The sequence below is a fragment of the Sapajus apella genome, unplaced genomic scaffold (genome assembly GCF_009761245.1).
Source record: "Sapajus apella isolate SASKATOON/1434 unplaced genomic scaffold, GSC_monkey_1.0 scaffold16, whole genome shotgun sequence".
NCBI classification, from domain to species: domain Eukaryota; kingdom Metazoa; phylum Chordata; class Mammalia; order Primates; family Cebidae; genus Sapajus; species Sapajus apella.
In genome coordinates, this window is record NW_022436956.1 from 26,417,436 (window position 1) to 26,442,245 (window position 24,810).

Consider the following 24,810-nt stretch of genomic DNA (forward strand, 5'->3'; position numbering starts at 1 on the left):
TCTTTGACTTGAAAGACATCTTTTAGAATTTCTTCTGATTTCTAAACTCTGAGTTGTAAGTTCTCTATTTTGTTTGCCTGAAATGTTTTCATTTGTTCCTGAAAAGTAGTTTGGTGGATACAGAATTCTAGGTTGAGGACAATTTTCTCTTATCACATTGAGGATATTATGCCATTGTTTTCTAGCTTTTATTGTTGCCGTCATTTTAACAGTCTTCTTTTGTAAGTCATCTGTCTTTTTCCCAGCTGCTTTTAGGATTTTTAATTTTTGTTCTGTTATTTCACTATTGGGTGTATAGTTGTGGGGGTTTTTTTGGTATGCCCTGCTTTAGGTTAGTCAGCTTTCCTGGATCTGAGGTTTAGTATGTTTAAATAATTCTGGAAAATTGGCTGGGCAGAGTGGCTCATGATTGTAATCCCAGCACTTTGGGAGGCAGAATGATTGCTCAAGCCCAGGAGTTCAAGACCAGTCTGGGCAATATGGAGAGACTCCACTTCTACAAAAAAAAAAAAAAATTTAAGTAGCTGGGTGTGGTGGCAATGGTAGGAGCAGCCCATCTGGAGTGGCTGCTGCGAAGATGCTGCCTGCAGCACAGGGGAGGGGAGGCCTGGCTGACGCCACCGTCTCCATGGAGCTGGCGGGAACCCTCCCCCTTCCAGTTGGTTGACTGGGAACCCCACCCTTCCAGGTGCAGCTGCAGCCGCCCAACCACAGCTGCCAAGCTGGGTATCCCTGTTCTCTCAGGGACCTGGGAAGCCTCCCCTGCTTCCACAGGCCTGGAAGTGCCTGCTCCCAGTGCCTGGCCTCTCCCTTTCCTGCCACCCACTCCGATTTCAGCTCTGAGGGTGCTGACATGCCAGTCCCTTGCTGCCTCAGCCCCCTCCAGACTTTGGGCACTGAGGAGCATGGGGGGGAATCTGAGGGGGCACTGAGGGAGGCTTGGCATGACCCTGCAGGTGCCCCTCTGCACAAACAACCTGGGTACCATGGGAGACATGATTGATGGTGGCAGGAGGCAGCCAGGCTCCTGGGCAGAAAGGGGCGGGTCCTGGAGAAGCCCCACCTTCAAGCCAGGGACAGCCTGAGGCATGGGGGCCAGGTTGTCAGTTCTGGGTGGAGTCTAAAGCCTGGAGTGAGAACTTATGGTGTTTTTTCCAGGCCTGCCCATGGCCACCTGTGGACCAATCAGCATGCACTTCCTCCCTTGGGAAGTCTATTAAAAACTCTACCCTTAGCCAGACTCACAGATATGTTGGGCGGACCAGCTGTGGGAAGGAGCTACTCAATTCAGGTCTCCTCGACTGGTCTGGGACATCCTGCCTGCAGAAAGAAGCTACTCTGGGTCTCCTTCCCGCTGAGAGCTGGAAGGACAGCTTTGCACAAATGCTCCTCAGTGCCCAAAGTCTGGAGGGGGCTGAGGCAGCAGGGGACTGGCATGTCAGCACCCCCAGAGCGGAAATCGGAGTGGGTGGCAGGAAAGGGAGAGGCCAGGCACCGGGAGCAGGCACCTCCAGGCCTGTGGAAGCAGGGGAGGCTTCCCAGGTCCCTGAGAGAACAGGGATACCCTGACAGAAGGACTGGTCAGGACAGCTTGCCAGAGCTGTTGTGTCACTCAATGAAGCTCCTCTCTGCTTTGCTCACTCTCTAGTTGTCTACCTACCTCATTCTTCCTGGACACAGGACAAGAACTCAGGATGTGTCAAATGGCAGGACGGAAAGAACTGTATGTAACACAAACAGGGCTGAAACATCCCCCTGCAACTCATCACTTTGTGGGTGATGAGAAGGAGAGAAGAGCTGTGGTCCTTTGGGGAGCCCAGACCTAGGGGCTACCCAACCCTGGGCTGTGACAACCTCTTTGGGGCTCTGTGCTTCCTGGTGTCTCCAAACTTCCAGGCACCACTGCATTCACCTCATCCAATTTCAGGTGCAAACAGTAGAAGTTGTGTGCAGTATATCGGGTCCAACCGCAGCCTCGCACGGAGCCAGCACTTGGAACTGTGCCGCCCCCACCCCCACCACAGCAGCCTGTGTGCCTGGTTGTGTGCAGTGGCTGGACCCCATGCTCGCTTGTCCTTGGCAGGTGTGGGATCTAGGCTAGTAGCATGACGAATGCAGCCTGCCAGACTAAGTGGACACAAGGGGCAGAAGGCATGAGCAATACTCAGGCACAAGATGCCACCCACCACAGAGGTTTCTGGCTAAGTGAAACCCTAAGAGTCCGGTGGCAGTGGTGTGCACCTGTGGTCCCAGTTACTCAGGAGGCTGAGGCAGAAGGATCACTTGAGCTTGGGAGACCAAGGCTGCAGTAAGCTGTGTTTGCACCACTGCACTCCAGCCTGGGCCACAGAGTAAGATTCTGTCTCAAAAACATAATGATAACAATTCTAGAAAATTCTCAGCCATTATCTTGGAATATGCTGGTTTTTAATTTTTTATTATCTCCTTCTAGAACTCTGGTTACATGTGTGCTAGACCTGGCTATTCTGAAATGTCTTCATCACACCTTCACACTTCTTTGGTTATCTAGCTAAGCACAGAATTCTAGGTTGAAAATTACCTTCCTCAGAGATTTGAATGTACTGCTCAATTACATTCAACTCCATAGTATTTTACTTTCCAGTGTTGCTCTTGAGAAATATGATGTCATTCTATTCCCAATCCGTTGTATATGATGTATTTCTCTTTATGTCTACTTATTTACTTACTTATTTCCTCCTAATCACTAAATTGGAAACATTCACAATAATGTGCCTTAATATTGATCTTCTTCATCAATTATGGTCACCCCATTTAGTCAAGAAACTGTTGTCTTTCTTTTGCAGGAAATTTTCTTATATTGTTCCTCTGATAATTTTTTCACCTTCATTTTATCAGTTCTCTTTTTCTGGAAGTTTTATTGTTGAGTTTTGGATTGCAACATATCTTATGCATTTTTTTTCTCTCTAGTTTTCCATCTGTTTGCCCTTTTGTTCTAGTATATGGACAATTACTTCAACTTGATCTTTCTAAACCTATTCTCACCCCCAACCCTTTTTATGAGTACAAGTTTCACCCAGTCACCCAGGCTGGAGTGCAGTCGTGTGATCACAGCTCACTGCAACCTCAAACTCCTGGGCTCAAGCAGATCCTCTGCTTCAGTCTTCCAAGTAGCTAGGACTATAGGCTTGTAACACCAAGCTCAGCTAATATATTTTTTAAATTTTTGTAGAGATGGGGGTCTTGCATATTGCAGAAGCTAGTCTCCAACTCCTAGTCTCAAGCAATCCTCCTGCCTGAGCCTCCCTAGTCTCTGGGATAGTAGGAATGAGTCACCATACCTGGCTTCAACACTTTATTGAATTTATTTCATATATTATTTTCCTAGGATTCTGTTTCTTCTATACAGATTCCTTTTTATATCTTCTTATTCCTGCTTTCTTGGATGTACTTTAAAAATTTTTAAGGAGGATTTAATGTATATATATATATATATGCATATGTATATTTACATATATAAAACACAACACATACTTTATCCTTCTTCATTACCTTTTAAAATTCTACATATCCCTTTCCATCTGTGATTATTACAATTTCTGCCTTTCTGGGCTGGGCACAGTGGCTCATGCTTGTAATCCCAGAACTTTGGAAAGCTGAGGCGGGCAGATCACTTGAGGTCAGGAGTTTGAGACCAGCCTTGTCAACATGGCAAAACCCCATCTCTACTAAGAATGCAGAAATTAGCACCTGTAACCCCAGCTACTCAAGAGGCTGAGGCAGGAGAAATTGCTTGAGCCTGGGAGACAGAAGTTGCAGTGAGCTAAGATCACGCCACTGCACTCCAGCCTGAGCAACAGAGCAAGACTCTGTCTTAAAAAAAAAAAAAAAAGAAAAGAAAAAGAAAAGATTTGGTTACAAGATTTTCTCACATTCAAAGTGTTTAGTGTTCTTTGGCTGTTTCTTCGTTTTTAAGAATAAGGCATCAAAAAGCTAATTGATCCTGTGAGTCATGGCTGTGCTTTTCAACAGTTAAACTTTGCTGTAGAGCAGAGTTGCTCAAGAGAGGTGCTATTGCAATTATGAACTAGTGATTTCTTTGTTATGGGAAGCTGTCCAATGCACTGTAAGATGTTTAGCAGCATACCTGACTACCACCCTTTAGATGATGGTAGCATTCCCCTTTATTTGTAACTAAAAAATGTCTCTAGGCATTGTCAATGCCTAGTGGGAGGGAAGACCAAGTCGTCCCTGTTGAGAATCACCACTCTGGTGTGATCTGGCTAAGATTTTGTTAGGGCTCTAACCAAGCATTTCAAATTTATCTTTTTTTTCTTGTGGGATAGTCAGTTTTCACTGCAAAAGAAATGATCCTCTCTCCTGCCTGGAGGTTAACATCTGGCTATCAGCATTCTCAGAGCAAGCGTGGAGTCTTGCCATCAGGTATGTGGTTTTACACTCAGCTCTCCACCATCACCTTGCTCATTTTCTCTTTTTTCTTCTTTCTTAGTTTTTAGAGATAGGGTCTTGCTCTGTCACCCAGGCTGGAGTAGAGTAGCATGATCATAACTCACTTCGGTCTGGAACTCCTGGGCTCAAGCAATCCTCCTGCTTTGGTCTCCCAAAGTGCTGGGATTACAGGGATAAGCCACTACACGTGGCCCCCCGGCTCGTTTTCACTGCATCTCCTAACCCCACCCTCAGCTGTGCCTGGTGCCATCCAGCCCAAAGCTTGGTCCTATTCTTGGAGAACAACACCATTCCGGTCTCATATCAGGGTGGGAAAAACCATCACTAGGTCACAGAGTTGACCTAGTGATCTAACTTTCTCTTACATAGGCTTTCAACTAATCTTGTATTAACCTTATTTACATGATGATCTTAGTGGTGCTCAGCACCTTCAATTCCAGGCTTTCTGAGCTCTGTAGTGTGAAGCAATTTGCTTCTTGACTTCCACTACTTCTTAGGTTTTACTTTTTTCTAAGTTCTGCGAAGTTCATCTATACTAGCCCATTTGCTTTCCAGCTTCCAAAGGTTTTTTTCCCCATTTTTTTTTTCTGTTTAATTTGTCCTTGTGGATTCTTGCCATGTTAAAGTCTTTACTGTAACCTGAATAGCATTTTAGAAGCAAGTAAAGGTAAAAGCATGTATTCAACCCACTCTTTAATAAGAACTCTATTACAGCATGTTTTAATAAGATCTCTTGTAAGTTACTTTCTCTTGACTTAACCTCATTTACCACCTAAGCAGGGCCATTGGAGAAGAAATCGTGGGCCTGGGATCTTTCTGATTACCTGTAATACAGAAGATGACTTATCCTCTCAATGCTATTGCTGCCCCTAATTTCTCCGTACCTACTTGTCTTCCTTTGTGTAAGACAGAAACCGTGACATTTATCTCATTGAATGTGTTTTATCAGATCAGGCAAGAAAGTCTATGCTACATCATGAAAAGTGACTTTTCTAGGAAAAAAAAAAAAAGCTCCTACAGAAACACTAAAGTGTGCTCAACTGCGTTACCTACCTTCTAAAGCTTATCTAGATTAGCAGTGTTTCCAGTTCTGTGTACTGACAGAAGCATTCCATTACTCATTGTGGGTTAACATGAATTGCCAATTCCCCACCCAGTGTATCAAAACAAAAGTGACTTAACAAGAGAAGACAAGGAAAGGGCAGAGAATAGACCGAAACAACAGAATCCAGAGAATCTTACATGTAATTTAAATTTCAATCTGTGTCCATTCCTGTTTAATGGAGGCAGAGATCTGGAAGTTGAGGTCCTTCCCAAACTGTTCAAATGAATCTAAAAGAATCAGTTATTGAAGGATGAGAGTTTCTGTTTAGCCAGGCAATAACTTCACCGCTGCTTAAGCACTGATGTTTACACGATTGAACAGGAAGGACCTGGCAAATGAGCTCTCTGTTGGTGTGCCAGTATCAATGCTGCACCCAGAAAGCATGCTAGACAGAGTTACGTTGATTCTTGGAGAAGTTTGCCTTTAACGATAATGCCAATTGCACCACAGACACATCTCCAACACACAAGCCCCACCTGAAATGAAAAACTTTTTTACAAAACAATGAACACATGCTGGCCTGTTTGATTGGGAAAGCCTATAACCATGATGAAAAATGAGCCTGCTGCTAAGAAAAAAAATAGAACAACTATGAGAGAAGAGGCCAAATATTATTGAGCAGGTCTTTCAAATTCGTGGCCTTGAAACATTGTACATAGAACTTTAAAATTTTATGTTTTTATTTCAGTGATAATCTAATGACATTAATATAATCATTACATCAAAAATACTTTGAAAATATTCATCAGGCTATTTCTTATTCCCCTCACTTACTCTGTTTCACAGTACCCTACTATAATTTATACTGAGCCCAATGGCACCCAGGGAACAAGATACAAACCAGAAGAAAATTCCATAGAATGAAGAAGAGATAGAGGGCAAGAAACCATAAGAATAGAAAGGGACAGGCCAGGCGCAGTGGCTCATGCCTGTCATCTCTGCATTTTGGGGGGTGGGAGGATTGCTTGAGCCCAGGAGTCTAAGACCAGCCTGGGTAACATGGTGAGATCCTGTCTCTATAAAAAAATTTTAAAAAGAATAGAAAGGAACGTAGAAGCCCTTTTAGAATGGGGAAGAAATGAGGCAAGAAGTCAAAACCAGTGTCTTCCTTCTTCTTGATCACTCAACCCCTCTTTGCCTTGATCCTTTCCTTTCTGTTCAAATTGTTTCTGCCTAAAGTAAATCCTTCTGTAGCTCTTCTAGCAAGGAAATATGAGTGGTAAATCTCTGCTGTGTCATAAAATATTCTTTTTTGGCCTTATTTTATTTCGACAATTGAATGATAATTTAGTTGGGGATAGAATTCTTTTTTTTTTTTTTTTTTTGAGACGGAGTTTCACTCATGTTACCCAGGCTGGAGTGCAATGGCACGATCTCGGCTCACCGCAATCTCCGCCTCCTGGGTTCAGGCAATTCTCCTGCCTCAGCCTCCTGAGTAGCTGGGATTACAGGCATGTACCACCATGCCCAGCTAATTTTTTGTATTTTTTTTAGTAGAGACGGGGTTTCACCATGTTGACCAGGATGGTCTCGATCTCTTGACCTCGTGATCCACCCGCCTCGGCCTCCCAAAGTGCTGGGATTACAGGCTTGAGCCACCGCGCCCGGCCTGGGGATAGAATTCTAAGTTGACAGTTTGGCAACTTTTATTCCATTGACTCTGAATTTGATAATTTCTATTGAAATGTCTATTGTCATTTTAACTAATGCTCCCTTTTAGTTTAAGTTTTAAAAATCTTTGGGTGTCTTAATATTTTCTTTTCATCTGAGTTGTTCCATCATTAGTCATTCTGAAGATTCATGTCTCTCATGAACTTAAGAAAATTCTCAGATATTATCATTTGAAATACTGCCTCTCCCACTCTTCATTCTCTCCTTTGGAATTTCCTATTAGATAGGCATTGGACATTTTTCTTCTTTCTTCCATATCTCTTAAACTATCCTTCATGTTTTCCATTTCTCAAGCTTTTTGAGATCCACAATTGTGTATATTCCCTTAGATCTGTATTTCAGGTCATGAATTGTCTATTTAAGGTTTAGGGTAGCCATATTTTTAAATTTTTATTTTTAGAAATCGTATTTTTTAAAAGTAGGACCTTGATCTTATTTTGCTGTAATTTCTATTCTTTCTTGTCTCTTGCTTTAAACATGCTTATTTTGTAGTACTATAAGCTGAAGCGCTTGGGAGGGAGTACGTAACTGCTGTTTCTTGAATCTGCTAACCTTCACACAAGGTGGATTATTTCCTTTCATACTTTGTCATTTTCAAAATTTAGGTTTATCTTTACTGGGTATCATTTTTCTATATAGCCTTGGGTTTGGAAGTACCCTGTAAAGTAGCTTATTTATTTGTATTTATTTGTATTAATTTATATGTGTCCCCACCCAAATCTCATCTTGAATTGTAATCCCCATTGTCCCCATGTCGGAGGGACCAGGGGAAGTGATTGGATCATGGGGGCAGCTTCCCCCTTGCTGTTCTCATAATAGTGAGTTCTCACAAGATCTGATGGTTTTATAAGTGCCTGGCATTTCCCCTGCTAGCACTCTCCCTCTTGCTGCCTTGTGAAGAAGGTGCTTTGCTTCCCCTTTGCCTTCAGCCATAATTGTAAGTTTCCTAAGGCCCCCCCTGCAATGCAGAACTGGAAGTCAATTAAACTTCTTTCTTCTATAAATTACCCAGTCTTGAGCAGTTCTTTATAGCAGCATGAGAACAGGGTAATACATTTATTTTTAATTTTTACTTATTTATTGAGACAGAGTCTCACTCTGTCACCCAGGTTGGAGTGCACTGATGGAATCACAGCTCACTGCAACCTCCGCCTTCCAGGTTCAAGCGATTCCCATGCCTCAGCCTCCTGAGTAGCTGGGACTACAGATCTGCACCACCATGCCTGGCTAATTTTTTTAATTTTAGTTCAGACAGGGGTTTGCCATGTTGGCCAGTTTGGTCTCAAACTCTTGGCTTCAAGCAATCCACCTGCCTTAGCCTCCCAAAGCGCTGGGATTACAGTCATGAGCCATCACCCCCGGCTTATTTGTTTATTTAATTTTTGCTTCTGGCAGGCTGTCAAGTTGAGGTTTACATTAACTTTGTGACTTGGGGGGTTTTTGGACCATACAGGAAGTCCCAAATCTGTCCATGGAGTATTTTAGGGTTTTAATTTCTTGTGAGAGCTTATGTTTCTTTCTGCCTAAAGACCTAGGAATTGACAAGTTTCCTTTGAGTCTCCCAGGGACCATGGGGAGAATTCTAGTCATTCTTTCACACACGTACATCTCTCTCAGTATCCCTGCACAGGCTTAAAACCTATGGTCTTAAATAGTATGGCTAATTTCTAAGTCTAAAATTACCTCTGCCCACCAGGGCCAGTGCAGAGTCAGCCTGCGTGCTTACCGCAAAGTTTTCACATCTTTTTTCCATTTCTGGCATGGGGAGTTTCCTTTCTCTACACAGTTACATCAGATTATATCGCACTTCTAAATAGTTACATTGCATCCAGCATTTTGAGTTTTACAGGAGAAGATTCTGTGTTATTTTCATCCTCTGTGTTGTTAGAACTACATGCTTAGCATTGAATCTTTAATTTCTTGGCAAGCATCAGTGGTTGCTTTTACGCCCAACAGTTACCTGTGTTCAAAGTAGTACTGATGTTTAATTCTTTCACCAAAGTCAAACGTACTTCATTGAGGTGAAAATTCAAACTTAAAGGCAATTTCACAGAAAAAATACTTTAGTTTATAGAAAAGTTAATCCATTGAGACTTCCATTTGCTTGTATGAAAATCATAGGATACAGTGGAGTCATGAACTACTTTAATTGTTATAAACCAATGAGGAAAAAAAATACAAGCAGCAAATATAATGTATGGATGATGGGTTCAATACAGGTGAAGACTTAATGTATAAGCGAGTGAAAGTTTTACAAGTAGGCAAATAGAGATAACTGGTAGAAGAACTGAGTCATCACACAGCAAATACTATAAAAGGCATATTGTCATAAATGAGTAGATGTGTTACAGAAGTTCAACAGTTTAGGACCAGTATGTATAGTAGTAAGTATGCAATTAAAAAATTATGAAAACCGTGTGGTTTATTCATTAGTGTTGTGTTGGGAGGATACAGTATTAAACTGAATATTTCATTAAAGTAACAGATTGTTGATTTTTTAAAAAATCTAGTTGTTTTATTTTTCGGCAACACTATACCCTCTATTTCATGACATACATGTTGGTAAATAGATTTTTAGGTTATTTAGTTTCCTTTTTCTAATTTTTAATTTGTAAAAGATTGTTGCTCATATAGTTTAATAAAGCTACATGAATCAGAAGCTTGTACCTAATTTTTTGTTTGTATATATTAAGTATCATTTAAATTAAAACAATTCAAGCCATCATCAAAGATCCAAGTAAGAAACAATGGTATATAAGTGTTAAAAAAAAAAAAACTTCAGACAAGTTAAATCTGATCGAGTTTAATTTAGCAAAAAAAAAAAAAAAGGAAACAATTTATGAATAGGACAGCCTTCAGAATCACAGGAGATTCAGAGAGACTCCAGGCGTACCTCACAGTCAGAACAAATTTATAGGTTAAAGAAATGTAAAGTGATGTACAGAAATTGGAAGTGAGGTACAGAAACAGTAAGATTGGTTACAACTTAGTGTTTGCCATATTTGAACACAGATTGAACACTCAGCAGACTATAAGTGCTGGGATTGACCAACACTCAGCTATTGTTACAAGTGCATACTCTTAAGTTTAGTTTTCAATTTTGTTTGCCTGTTAAGCTAGGTTATGGTTCTCCACAAGGGCTCAGATACAAAGTATGAAGTCTTTCTCAGGCCATATTTAGTTCACTTTAATGTAAGATAAGACTCTAGAGCAGGAGACAGAATCCATGCACTGCAGCCCTGGATTTTCTATTAGGTTGAGCTATATGAAATTGTCATATAAGCTTTTTCAATTAACTACAAAAATTGCAATAATATATAATAGCTATGTAATCTTGAGTACAAAATTTAACTTGAGTCTACCCTACCTCATTTGTAAAATAGAGAAAAATAGTTCTGACCTATTAGAATATGGCTGTTTATATATTAGAACAGGATATATTTTACTTATCTAATAGGTAAAGTCATTTTTTTCTCTACGAGGATATGTTCTGAGGAATCTGTTCTTTTATAATTAAAAAATTGCTACATTTCCCCTGGGAGAGAAGAGTGTCCTGCTTCCCCCAACCTCTGGCAAGAGGGGAGAGGAGAACTAGCTGAAAGAATTTTCCCAAGAAAAGTAGAAACTCCATCTACTCCACCTTCTGGCCATCCTACCAGAAATCTCAAAGATGGCCTTGCCATGTTTGGAAGTTTCTATTCCTATTCTTGACCCAATGCTAGACTAAGAGCTTCTACCACGGCCATAAACGACACTCTAGTAAAAGCCAAGATGTCATCATGTTACAAGGAGCAAGAAGAGCAAGGCACATTTCTACACCAAAAGGCCATAAAGATCCAGGACACTTTTGAACCCACTTGAACAACATGGGTTTGAACTGCGCTGATCCACTTATATGTGATTCTTTTCAACCAAGAACAGAATGAAAATACAGTATTCCTGGGATAGGAAATCCTGATATACACAGGGTAAGCTTTTCACATACGGGGATTCTACAGGGCAGGCTGCTGGACTTGAGCATGTGGGGATTTGGGGATTTGCAGGGGTCCTGGAGTCAATCCTCCAAGTATACAGAGAGATGACTGTACTATTTTGGGTCAGAGAGAGTGAAGCTCATGCTTTCGGTCACTATCAACAAGACCAAATTAATTTTCAATAACAATGACTGTTAAACAACTCGTCTATTCATAAGATATTAATTTGGTGGATAAAAGGAAGACAACTATTCTATATTCAATGAAAAACAAATATGTATAGATAATAAGCCATCAGATTTGATTCCTAAAGAATGGATATAAAAGGCAAGAATTTGAGTCAAAAAAGTCATAGACCTACATAGATATGTAGACACAAAAGATCTATACATGAATACACAGACATATATATAAAATGTATATAGCTTTTGACTTAGCAGACATAGAGACAAAGAAAACGTTGGCAGACACACGCTGATAGGAACGGTAAGGATTACCTTACAGATCATAAAAGCCAAGTGAGGTTGACCAGTCATTTTCGGACAGCATCAGTATACATGTATGTTAGTGGCCAGAGTGATAACAGATTTAATCTAACATCCCATTATGAGGATAATCATCTCTCAACCACCAGCCTCAGGCAGCTGTGAGAATTAGGTAGTATGAAATGACATTTCACAAGGGTCTGCTATAAACATGAATCATATTTACCAAAAGAATGACTACTGTTTGTGATGTTACCAATTTTATTTACATGGAGGGAGGTGGAAGGGAATAGAGGAAATAACATAATATAGTTAATGTTTTAAATTCACATTTCTTTATAAGGTTTCTGTATTTGATTCTGGGTAAAACTTGAGTTGTATAGGGGATTATACAATGTGAGCCTTTTCCATTCAGGATTTGTATATTTCAGGTGCTAAGTGGAAGCAGACCAAAATATTCTCAGACTATTCTCCTAAGAACACTCTAGGAAAACAAATGTGTCTGGCAGAAACATTTCTTAATGGTTACCAGGACTCTTCCTCCCCAAAAATGCATCACAAATTCCACAAATGAACATATGGGGGCATACACCCCCCACCCACTCACCTCTCATCCCTAAACAAATGCCTCTTTCTTTGTCTATTCAAACCTATCTGAATTTTAAAAAAATGTTCTCTTGTAATTTCTTTTTTTTTTTTTTTAAACAGAGTCTTGCTTTGTCTTCCAGGCTGGAGTGCAGTGGCGTGATCTTGGCTCACTGCAACCTCTGTCTCCCTGGTTCAAGCTATTCTCCTGCCCCAGACTCCCAAGTAGCTGGGACTACAGGTGTGTGCCACCATGCCCAGGTAATTTTTTTTTTTTTTTGTATTTTTAGTAGAGACACGGTTTCACTGTGTTAGCCAGGATGGTTTCGATCTCCTGACCTTGTGATCCACCCACCTCAGCCTCCCAAAGTCCTGGGATTACAGGCATGAGCCACCACGCCCTGCCCTTTCCTCTTGCAATTTCTTATTTTATTAGTAACTCCAACAAATATATACACTGAAATAAAAATGAAGTCTCATTATGCCACAGAAACTTACAAGAGGTAAGGAAAGGGATAGAGTGGTATATACCTTGTAATGATTCTCCAACAGGTTAAACTGTCCTTAAACATCCTGCATAAGTGGCTTAGGAAGCTTATGCTGCAGCTGACTTTCTTAAGTCACTCACAATTTTGCCATAAACTCATTAACTCTTTACTAATCAGATATAATCGCACGCCAGTTTTAACCTGCCTAGAACATCTCTGGTGTGCAGCTGGTGTTGACAGAAAATACAGAAAGGATATAGGAAAAAAAAGTCTTGCCTCATGTGCACCTTTGCAAGATGACTAAGCTTTTCATGACCACAAACAGCATCTGCACCTAGTAGGCTAACAGGCCCGTAGCCAACAGGTAAATCTTCCACCTCTTTCTGAACCACTGAAGTACCCTTAGTCATCCTCCTTCCCTTCCCCTTCCTTCCTTCTTCCCTTCACCTCCCCTTGTACCCAAACATGATGCTCCATTAACAAATAATGCTCTCACAGCACTGAGGGGGAAGACACTGGACAAGGAGAACAAGACTTCGCCTTCTTTCTCATTCATGGCTTTAGTGGACTCTGTTACCACATTAAGTCCTGCTTACAAAGAAAAACATTGGGCATTGTGAATCATTTGAGGAATGTAGACTAGATCTTGGGTCTCAGTTCTGTTGCCCAGCCTGGAGTGCAGGGGCCCCCAATCATAGCTCGCTGCAGCCTTGAACTCCCATGCTCAAACAATTCTATCCTCCCACTTTATCCTCTCTCTACCCCCAACACACACCGGTAGCTGAGACTGCAGGCTCTGGCAGCCACCACGCCTGGCTAATTAGACCAGATCTTAAAAGAGTTCAGAAATTCCAAGCAGCTCTTGGTGATAGCCTCAAGCCCTGGGAACGATCTTAGGATTTTTCTATCCCAAAAAGGGAAAATAATTAGGTTTAGGTCAGTCCTCTTCTCAATTTAAGAGGGGCCTGATTAACACTGAAAGTTTGAAGATTAAACATTTTACCCTGGCCCATTTTTTTCAGCTGTTCCCTTATATTTTCTAATCCTCTGCCAAGTTGCAAAGTTTTAAAAGACCATGGACTACTCTACTGAGCATTATACTGAGTAGATGCACATCTAACATTTAAGGAATAGGATGGAATTATGCTATTCCTAATTCAGGCTCCTGGCTCAGTACACCATCCACTGTTCTGGAATGTGATCACCCTGTTGCAGTGTCATGGTGATGCTGATCACAACAAAAAGGAAGCAATCTCAGGAGAAACCAGGAGGCTGTTTCTAGTTAGACAACACACAGAAGACAAAGTGATTCACATAATTCCAATGAGGTAATCAAAAGACAATAGGATTTGAAGTCAAGCAGGAATTATGAGTCATAACAGTCACGTTTTCAGTTGGAATATCCAGTTTGTTTTGCTTCTCAGGTAAATAATAGGCAGCATACCAAATATAGACAAAAGCAAAGGGGCTGAATTATTCGCTTTTTGTTTGTTGTTTTTTGGGTTTTGTTTTTTGAGACAGGGTCTCACTCTATCACCCTGGCTGGAGTGTAGCTACTCGATCTTGGCTTACTGCAACCTCTGGTTCCCAGGTTCAAGCAATCCTCCCACCTTATCCTTCCAAGAAACTGGGACCGCAGGTATGCACCACCCCGCCTGGCTAATTATTGTATTTTTAATAGAGATGGGGTTTCACCATATTTCCCAGACTGGTCTTCAACTCCTGGGCTCAAGCAATCGCCCATCTTGGCCTCCAAAAGTGCTGGGATTACTGGTGTGAGCCACTACACCCAGTTATTTGCTTTTTTAAGTTTAAATACTCTTTATACACAAATATATTTTAATTTTATGACCATGGAAGAAATGAAATGAATCATAAGTATTTTCTCTCACTTCATAAATCTTTTGTATACATTACTAGGAGTTATATTTATTCCAAATTAAATATTCACTCATATAACATGTCCTAAATTATTGTGAATAGCTACCGGAAGTGAGGATGAGAGAAAAAAGATTTCCCTTGGGAAAGGCCCCCCAACACAATCAGCATGACCTTCGCTCTTGAGATAACGTGAATTCTGTTATCTCTTAAGCAGTATAACTGACCAGATAGTAGCAACAAGGAAAAAAAGTTTAAATTTTAGAAAAAGATACAAAGAAAAAAATGAGCTTCAAATCATAGAAAAAAAAAAAACTAATTTTTTTTAAAAAAAAGCTTAAAACCCTATTAATATGCCACTATGATTGATAAGCAAAGCTTTTTGCCTAGCCTTTGGTAAGAAAGAAATAGGCCACTGGTCTTTTTCAGTCCTTTTCAACCTTTTTGTGTAGACAGTAGGACAACTAAGTTTTCTCTACTAGCTAATATCTTCAGCAGTGATGGCTTCCCACAAGGTGTCTTCCACACAATGGATGTCCAGGATATATTTGATGCGTGAATAAAGAATGAATTAATGCACTTCTCAACTTCGACATGCTGGGCTAATGGTAGGCCCTTCATATAAACTTCCTGAACTGTCTTGACACTATCCTTAACACTTTCTCAGAAGCAGTTTCTTCTCATGCCACCTGTTGACCTTGAGAGTTACCACAATACTTGCATATCCATCCCTGTAAGTGTGGCACAGACCAGACTATTGGGTTGCACTCTGGCCTTTTTTTTTTTTTTTTTTTTTTTTTTTCCAGAGCTTCCTGCTCTGTAGTGATCTGGGTAGAGTAAAAAATAGAGCATAAAACATAATTTCTGGCTGGGCAAGGTGGCTCACACCTGTAATCCCAGCACTTTGGGAGGCCGAGGCAGGTGGATCACAAGGTCAGGAGATCAAGACCATCCTGGCCAACATGGTGAAACCTTGTCTCTACTAAAAATACAAAAATTAGCTGGGCGCAATGGTGTGTGCCTGTAGTCCCAGCTACTTGGGAGGCTGAGGAAGGAGAATCGCTTGAACCAGAATAATGGAGGTTGCAATGAGCAGAGGTCACGCCACTATACTCCAGCCTGGTGAAAGAGTGAGATTCTCAAAAAAACAAACAAAAAATCATAATTTCTTCCCCCATTATTAATGGCTATAATGTCTTTTACCAATTTTAATTTAGTCATCACAGAGTGACTGATTGATACACATTATAAATGAAAACTTAAAAATCATGACTCATCAGTACAAGTAGGCTATACATGTTCTGTTGTAAATTCACCTGTTCAGTACAGTAATAATTCATTTGGCATGTATCATTGAGCATTAACACAATAATGAAATTTGACTATATAACACCTTCTTAAATTTTACTATTTACTTCTTAAATATTGACAATTTTATGTAAGTAAAAGTCAACTTTTTTTCTAAGTTTGTTTTGTTTTGAGACAAGGTCTCGCTATGTCATCTAGCCTTGGCCTCCCAGACTCAACCGATCCTCCTGCCTCAGCCGCATAAGTAGCTAGGACTACAGGCATGCATATCATACTAAGCTAATTTTTAAAAATTTGTTGTAGAGACAGGGTCTCCTTATGTTGCCCAGGCTGGTCTTAAACTCTCAGGCTCAACAGCTCCTCCTGCCTCAGACTTCCAAAGTGCTGGGATTATAGGCATAAGCCACTATGCCCAACCTAAAAGTACTTTTCAATCTAGAAGTATAAAGGTTTTTGAAGTTTAATCTGATAATAACTTATACAAGAATAAATAGCTTGACTTCTCTAAAATATGAACTCAGTAACACTTCTGACTTCTCTGAAATGTGAACTCACCTGCTGCTGTGTGGCCCCCAGGTTGGGAACCCCTGCTTTAAAGGCTCATTGGACATCTCCAATGCTTCTAATCAGAGCATAGTGTGAAATTGCTTCTTTGTCGATGGAAGCAGGGATGTTAAGAAACCTAATGCAGCATTAATATTCACATAAGGCCAGGCACAGTGGCTCATGCCTGTAATCCTAGCACTCTGGAAGGTTGAAGCGGACAGATTGCCTGAGCCCAGGAGTTTGAGACCAGCCTGGGCAACATGGTGAAACTCCATCTCTACTAAAAATACAAAAACTTAGCCAAGTGTGGTGGTATGCACCTGTAATCCCAGCTACTTGGGAAGCTGAGGCACTAGTCACCCAAACCTGGGAGGCGGAGGTTGCAGTGAGCCAAGATCGTGCCACTGTACTCCAGCCTGGGTGACAGAGTGAGACTGTCTCCAAAGACAAAAATTTGAAGGAAAAAAAATAAACCTCACATGAGTATCACCGAGGAGTTAGTAATGGGTTAGTTTTATGTCTGGCTGTGGTTGCCTGAGAAGCTCTGCTGTTTAACACCAAACAGTACAATATAAAAGAAGTAAATGTAAAGGAAAAAATTTTGCATTAAATTCTTCCTTGACAGACACATGTAACTTTGGTTTGGTAGCATTTAATAATGATGAGTTAATATATTTTATTGCTTTTGCATATTGGGGAGGTAAATCCACACTCACAGTCAAAAGAACTCAGTCCCAGCTTTGCCGCTTCCTAGCAGTTGTCTTTAGATGAATTATCTAAATTCTGTGACTCTGTTTCCTCATCTGTAAAGTGGAGCTGATAATACCTGTCTTTAAATGCCCTATGTAGCTGAAGCTTTTTTTTTTAGATGGAGTCTTGCTCTGTCACCCAGGCTGGAGTGCAATGGCACCATCTCAGCTCACTGTGACCTCTGCCTTCTGGGTTCATGAGATTCTCCTGCCTCAGCCTCCCTAGTAGCTGGAATTACAGGCACACACCACCATGCCCAGGTAATTTTTGTATATTTAGTAGAGACAAGGTTTTGCCATATTGGCCAGCTGGTCTCGAACTCCTGACCTCAAATGATCCTCCCACCTCAGTCTTCCAAATTGCTGAGCTTCCAGGAGTAAGCCACTATGCCTTGCCTAACTGAAGCTTAATAAATGTTGATTCCTTCTTTTGAAACTTAAAAGTTTCAAAATGTTTGGACAAGCTCCAAGTTAAATTTTTGCTTCCACAAAGCAAAAGTCTTATTAATACATTTATTGAGTTCATGTATCACATTGTAAAAGAACTTAGGAAGATTAAAAAAAAACATCAGTTAGTTCTCATTCTAGATCCACAAAATGTTAGTGAAAATAAACAGACAGGTCTGTGATTTTTAATAAAAATTCAGTAGAGGTTCAATACAATGCCGTGGAAAATAAGCACAGGTTTTGGAGTCTGGGAGACCTAGGGTCACATCCTAGTTCTGTCACTTAATAGTTTTGTGACCTTGCACAAGATAATATCATTAAGGTTCATTTTCTTTATGGACAGGAATGGGATAATACCCTATTTCATTGAATCTAATAATTCATATATTGTACGACTCCTTGTTTTTCATGTACAAGTAAAAATAAAACACTGCCATTAAGACACAATGCTTTTTTGTAATGTGGAATTTTTATTTCATACTTATTGAAAGCGCTCCTTAAATGCATTTTGACAGGTTTTAATTATATGTCACCCTAACGCACAGATAAAAATAAAAATCTTAGCAAAATAAATTACTTAATGTATTCCTCAAATATAACATAGTAAGACCTTTGTTTTTCTTTAAAGACGGAGTCTCACTCTGTTATCCAGGCTGGAGTCCAGTGGTGCCATCTCAGTTCACTGCAACCTCTGCCTCCTGGCTTCAAGCGAGTCTTCTTCCTCAGCCTCCCTGAGTAGCTAGGACTACAGGCATGCGCCACCACGTCTGGCAAATTTTTCTATTTTTAGTAGAGATGGGGTTTCACCATGTTGGCCAGGCTGGTCTCAAACTCCTGACCTCAGGTGATCTGCCCAGAAAGACTTTTCTGAATTTGACTCACAGTCACTGATGTCCCCGCTTTTCTATATAATATTGGCTTCTATGCCGTCAAGAACATTGAATGATGCTTAGTTCCTACAAAACAACCCTATTACTGCCTCCAAGATTTTCCTCAAGCCATACTTTGATGCTGCTACTTTCATGCCACAAAAAGTTACAACCAAATTTGCTGATGGGCAGTGACAATCAGTGTCTAGCTGCTGTCTTGCAGACAATGACTATGGGACACTGTATGATCCATCCTGGTTTCAGAAACGTTCAGTGGTGGGAAAATGTGCTTCTTAGAACTGTGAAATTTGGGTAATAATATTAATAGAATTACTGTGAATATTAATAAGAAAATACATTAAAAGGATTAATAATATAATAAATAAATTATAGCTATTATATTACAGGAAAGTGGGAGAATGTAGCACTTTTGATCTGTGACTCCTCACCATGGGATGGGCATAAATACTGAATTAAATTATCCATAATCCTGGGTAGTCTACTGTCCTATTTGAGGGTTGGCATTTTGTACATGATGAATTTTTCAAGTCTGAAACAAGCGTTGTCAAATAGAATATTCATTTTAGTTTCTTATCCCCTCCCTCCAAAGAAAAAAAAATGAAACAAAATTTTGTGGCTGTTGTGGTAATCCGCGTCTTATAAAAGCATGGTGTGATCACCAGAGTATGACACTCTTTTCCTTTCTTGCCCTCCAATTCTGCGCTCTCCTGAACACTTCCTGTCCACCACCACTATAGGGTCTGCAGATCCATACCAAATAGCTACATTTAGAAGGCCAGGTCAGAAAATGTTTGTCAGAGAAGTATATCAATAAAACTATCAAGATCTCTTTCAAGGGTAAATTAAAAAAATAACTATAAGAATTACTTGGAATTTTATTATTTTACTCAGTTCTTCAATGAGACGTCTAAAAATCAGCTTATCTAAAAAGGGGGCCATGGTGGCTCACGTCTGTAATCCTAGCACTCTGTGAGGCTCAGGAGTTTGGGACCAGCCTAGGAAACTTGGCCAAGCCCCTTCTCTACAAAAAAATAATACAAAATTTAGCTGGCCATGGTGGTGCATGCCTGCCTGTAGTCCCAGCTGCTTGGGGGGCCAAGGTGGAAGAATGGCTTAAGCCCAGGAAGTTGAGGCTGCAGTGAGCCTTGATTGTGCCACTGCAGTCCAGCCTGGGTGACAGAGCAAGACCCTGTCTCAAGAATCAGTTAATTTATTAATTTAAAAAATTTAAAAGGAAGAAAATGGAGAAAAATACCTCTAAGTTTTTCTGGAGGAGAGCAAACATACAAGGCTGAGCCTCTATTGTACCCTAAGTTGCTCATGAGACAATATACAATAGATCCCCTTTACCTAAGTCTTCACTTTCTGCAACTGTGGAAATGTTAAATGGAAACTTTGAGAAAGTGTTAAATTGCACACTTTTCTGAGTAGTGTGATGAAATCTCACACCATCCTGCTCCTTCCCATCCAGGATACGGATCCTCCCTTTGTCCAGTGTATCCATGCTGTCTACATTCCCTGCACCTTAGTCACTTAGCAGCTGTTTTGATGATCAGATCAATGGTTGAGGTCTCATAGTGCTCGCGTTCAAGTCACCCTTGTTTTATTGCATTATGGCCCCAAGGCGCAAGAGTAGCAATTCTGGAAATTCAGTCATGCCAAAGAGAAGTTGTAAAGTGCTTCCTTTAAGTGAAAAGGTAAGAGTTCTCAACTTAATAAGAAAAGACTTCATACAATGAGGTTGCTGAGATTAATAATAAAAATGAATCTTCTATGAGTGACATTTTGAAGGAGAATAAAGAAATGTGTGCTAGTTTTGCTCTAACACCTTGAACTGCAAAAGTGTGGCCACGGTGCATAATAAATGCTGAATTAAAATGTAAAAGGCATTAAATTTGTGGATGGAAGACATAAACAGAAATACGTTCCAGTTGATAGCAAAGAAAGTGGGATGGGAGATACGGAATGACCAGGGTCACACATCAGGCTGATCAGGCAAGACAATATCGAGTAGAACAAAGCTGCTCAACCTTGCACTACTGACCTTTTGGACTGAATGATTGTTTATCTTCAGGGGCCATCCTGAGCATCGAAGGAGGTTTAGCACTATCTCTATTTTCTAAGAAGTAGATACTAGTAGCTACATGCCCCCTCTGCCACTAGTCCCTCCCCACCCTACCCCCGGAGTTGTGACAATCAAAAATGTCTAGGGCATGGCCAAATGTCCCCACTGGGGTGGGGATGAAGAGAAACTCCCCCTGCTTAAGAACCACTTACATAGGATAATATCAGCAAAGTTTATGTATCATTGTGAGATACCAAGATCCCAAAAGGAATTTGAGTATAGAGGACTCATTTAGGCAGGAATAATTCTCATGGACAGTGGTTGCTGGAATCAGCCCTCAGCCCTGGACTTGATCTCTCTCCTCTCTTTCTCTTCTCTTTCCCTCCTTTTTCTCTTCCTTTTCCTCCTCCTCTCTCTTTCTCCTCCCTCTCTTTTTTCTTCTTTTCACCTCCTCCTCCTCTTTTCCCCTCCCCCCCCTCACGGAGAATGTTACTTTGTTTTTTGTTTTGTTTTGTTGAGGCAGGAGCTTGCTCTGTCTACCAGGCATGATCATGGCTCACTGCAACTTCCAATTCCTGGGCTCAAGCGATCCTGCTGCCTCAGCCTCCCAAGTAGCTGGGCTTATATGGGTGAGCCGTGGCACCTGGCCCAAGGATGTGACTTTGGCTTGCAGAGAACAGCTGTCTAAGACAGAAGTCTTTGCAATCTCTGCTTGAGCAATTTTCTATACCACTAAATAGGTATTAGCCCAGTTCTCTTAGCTTCTGGGAAGGAGCTGCAGAGAAGCGTGAAAAACTTCCTTCCTCCTATACTCAGCAAATACACATTCAACAACACACAGAGGAACATTTAGGAAGCTAAGTTTAATAGTTGTGGGCTGAGCACAGTGGCTCATGCCTGTAATCCCAGCACTTTGGAAGCCTGAAGGAGGCAGACCATTTGAGTCCAGAAATTCAAGGCCAGTCTCGGTAGACATGTCAAAACCCTGTCTCTACTAAAAATACAAAAATTACCCAGGTGTGGTGGCATGTGCCTATAATCCCAGCTACTTGGGAGGCTGAGGCAGGAGAATTGCTTGAACCCGGGAGGTGGAAGTTGCAGTGAGCAGAGATCGCCCCATGGCACTCCAGCCTGGGTGACAGAGCGAGACTTCATCTAAAAAGATAAAAAAGTTGTGCATTTAAAGCTTCTCCTATTTCCAGAATATTAGCTTGTCCTGAATGTCCATTTTGAGAATTTGGTAACCACAAAAGCATCTTTATTTTGTACTATACTGTTGCGAGATAATGAGCCTCAAATCTTTAGGAAAGTAAAATTTGAAAACCAAAAAACTTGTGGTTACAAACCTTCTCACTCATATGCATTGTCGGACAGTACTTGTTGAAATGCAGATTCCTGGTACTACTAGTGAGCCTGATTCAGTAGGTCTGGGTGGACCCAGGAATTTCCATTTTTAACAAGCAACCCAGGTGATTCTGATCCTCAGATAATCTTTTGAGAAATACTAGTATTTAAAGGAGACAAAATGTAAGGATATACTGAGACTAGTTAGAAATGTATGATTTAATCTAAGAGCAGGCATTTGGCAGGTAAATGGGACCTTGTTTGACGCATCTCTGGGTGGAGGTTTGAAAGACTGGTGAAGGGGAGGGATTCCTGCATGTAGAAATCGCTGTGTGAGGAAAGTGAGTAATTGCTTGGCGTTTAGGAAATTATACATGCAAATTAGAAGAGCATTTATATGTAAGCCAAACATAACAAAGACAATGGTTAGTACATCACAGAGCCACCATGCCAGTCACATCATCATTTCCCATTGCCCAGATGTAAGTACCAGCAATGACATGGTTTCCAGTGGTTTGATGCTCTGATAGTTATGTGTTGACGCAAAAATGTTTTTGTTTGGAGGATATTTTTATGTTGAATGAAGAAAATTATGATGAATTCTTTTCTAGTTGACTCCATATTCACCCCACACTAAAAATCATAAGACATTTAATAAAGATAGGCCTAAGTTAGTTTGAAAAATTATTCTTATTCTTGATGTTAATACTGTGTACTCCCAGTATTGTATTCTAGAATTCCTTCTGTCTTTCAGTTATTTCAGCTTTCTGAGGCATGTGAGTGAAAAGCAGAGAGAGAAATGAATCTCTTCTTCTCTTTTTCTAACATATGTTAGCCAGTGATATTTTCATGAGTGATTTTTAGGTTTATGTTGTATCAGTCTATTGCCTGGAACAGCTGATGTACTTCTGTTTGTTCTCAGATTCATGTTTCAAAAGATTTCCTGAGACAGAGATTTTTAGACCTCCAAAGCTCTGCTATTTCTCTTGAGTTTTGGTTTGATGACTCTTGGGTGGCCACAGTGAAAAGCCCATCATTTAAGCTCTTTGTAGTCTGAGAAGGTTAAATGGAAATGTTCTCAATGGTTTACAGATTTTAAAAAATCTGAAAGTGGAATGACAAAATTGAACCTGGAGCAGAGTGTAATTAAGATATGGTCCCTGCTTTAGAGTTTTTGCCTAGCTAGTGGGAAAAGATATGTAAGCAGAAAGTGCTATAAAGAGTTCTGGGTGCTGTGAAAAAGGCCTGCATGAGGGGAGGAGGCTTGAGGGAGGGTGTCGTCAGGCAGGGGTGAATCATAAGGGGAAGGGCTGGGAAAAGCTTCTTGCACAAAGTGAGTCTCAAGTTGAGTCCTTAGCATGAACCTGTCTTTAAAGGGCTTATTATAAAATCAAGGAGTTTGCAAGCTCATTAGAGAGCCCAAATTTAAAATCAAATTTAAAAAAAAAGGTGAATAAGTTGATATTAAATTGCATGGGGCTGATTACTAGGTGAAAAACTTTTGGAAAAGTAAGGCAGGTGGGTTGGAGCACATGCAGAGGGCTTTATAAAGGGAGTAAAGCTGAGCCAAGCCTTAGAATGGGTAAGAAAGAGGTAAGTGTAGTGGAGATCGGGGAGCAGAAAGTAGGGAAAGAGTCTTGGCAAAGACGGGGCCCACGAGGAGAAAACCAGCTGTCTGAGCAGGCATGCCTGATAGGGACTGGTGTAGGGGGTTTAACAGGGTCACACCATGACTAACTTTAGAGCCAGGCAGTTTGGGGATTTGATGTAGAAGGTAATGGTGAGGCTGGGCACAGTGGCTCACATCTGCAGTTCCAGTGCTTTGGGAGACCGAGGAGGGAGGATCGCTTGAAACCAGGAGTTGGAGGTAACAGTGAGCCATGACCATGCCACTGCACTCCAGCCTGGGAAACAGAGTGAGAACCTGTCTCTATTTTTAAAAAAAGAAGAAGGTGATGGTGAGACCTCACAAATTCCCGATTAGGGAAGTCATATAGCTGAACATACGCTGAAAGTAGTATTTCTGAAAAAGAAGTCTGCTTTCCATTTCAAACAATAGACTAAAAAAGGCTGAGGCTGGAGGCCGGAGACTGGAGGCCAGCACAGAGGCTTCTGCAGTCCTGCCTCATGGAATTGGTGGGGAGGGTCTGCAGTCCTGCCTCTGCTGCTGAATTATTACATTTGCATTTCTCGTCATCCTTTTCAGAATGATTCATCATATATGTCCACTATACAGTAGGCATGGCAAGCACTTTAAGCATCAGAGAAACAGAGTAGCTTTTCAAAGGATACGGAGTTAGCAATGAGTAGAGTATATCCCACAACTGGGTTCTCTGAATCCAAACTGCTCTAACGCAAAGTTTCTCGGCCTCAGCACTGTTGACATTTTGAACCACATGATTCCTTGCTGGGTTAAAAGAGGGGCTGTCCTGTACAATGTAGGATGTTTAGCAGCATCCCTGTTCTCTACCCTCTGGATTCTGGTACCACTTCTCCTCCCACAGGTAACAATCAAAAATGTCTCCAGACATTGCCAAATGACTCCAAGGAAAAAAATCAACCTCAGCTGAGAACAACTCCTCTAATATATCACACAGTACAATTTTTACAAGAATCACATCTCCTTCCACATTGAACATAGGCAGCTGTTTTCCGTGACTTTCACTTGTAACCCCAAGCCAGCCCTGCTCAGACTCCAGGTCTCTGGGGGATGAGAAGAGCCCCAGCAGCAAGGTCACTGCTTTTGTGACCAATTCTTTCTGGAAATGATGGCTAAAACCCATTGGCAGGGAAAGGGTCTCCACCCTGAGGCACCCTTTCAAGGGG

General features: G+C 41.0%; 1 long non-coding RNA gene across 1 annotated transcript; it reads left to right on the forward strand.

Annotated features, from left to right (window-relative positions):
* Positions 1-521: 521 nt before the first annotated feature.
* LOC116555988 lies at positions 522-21,704 on the forward strand. Its single transcript, XR_004270772.1, has 3 exons — positions 522-533; positions 15,513-15,556; positions 21,571-21,704. It is a non-coding gene; the product is annotated as an uncharacterized LOC116555988 (long non-coding RNA).
* Positions 21,705-24,810: the final 3,106 nt, after the last annotated feature.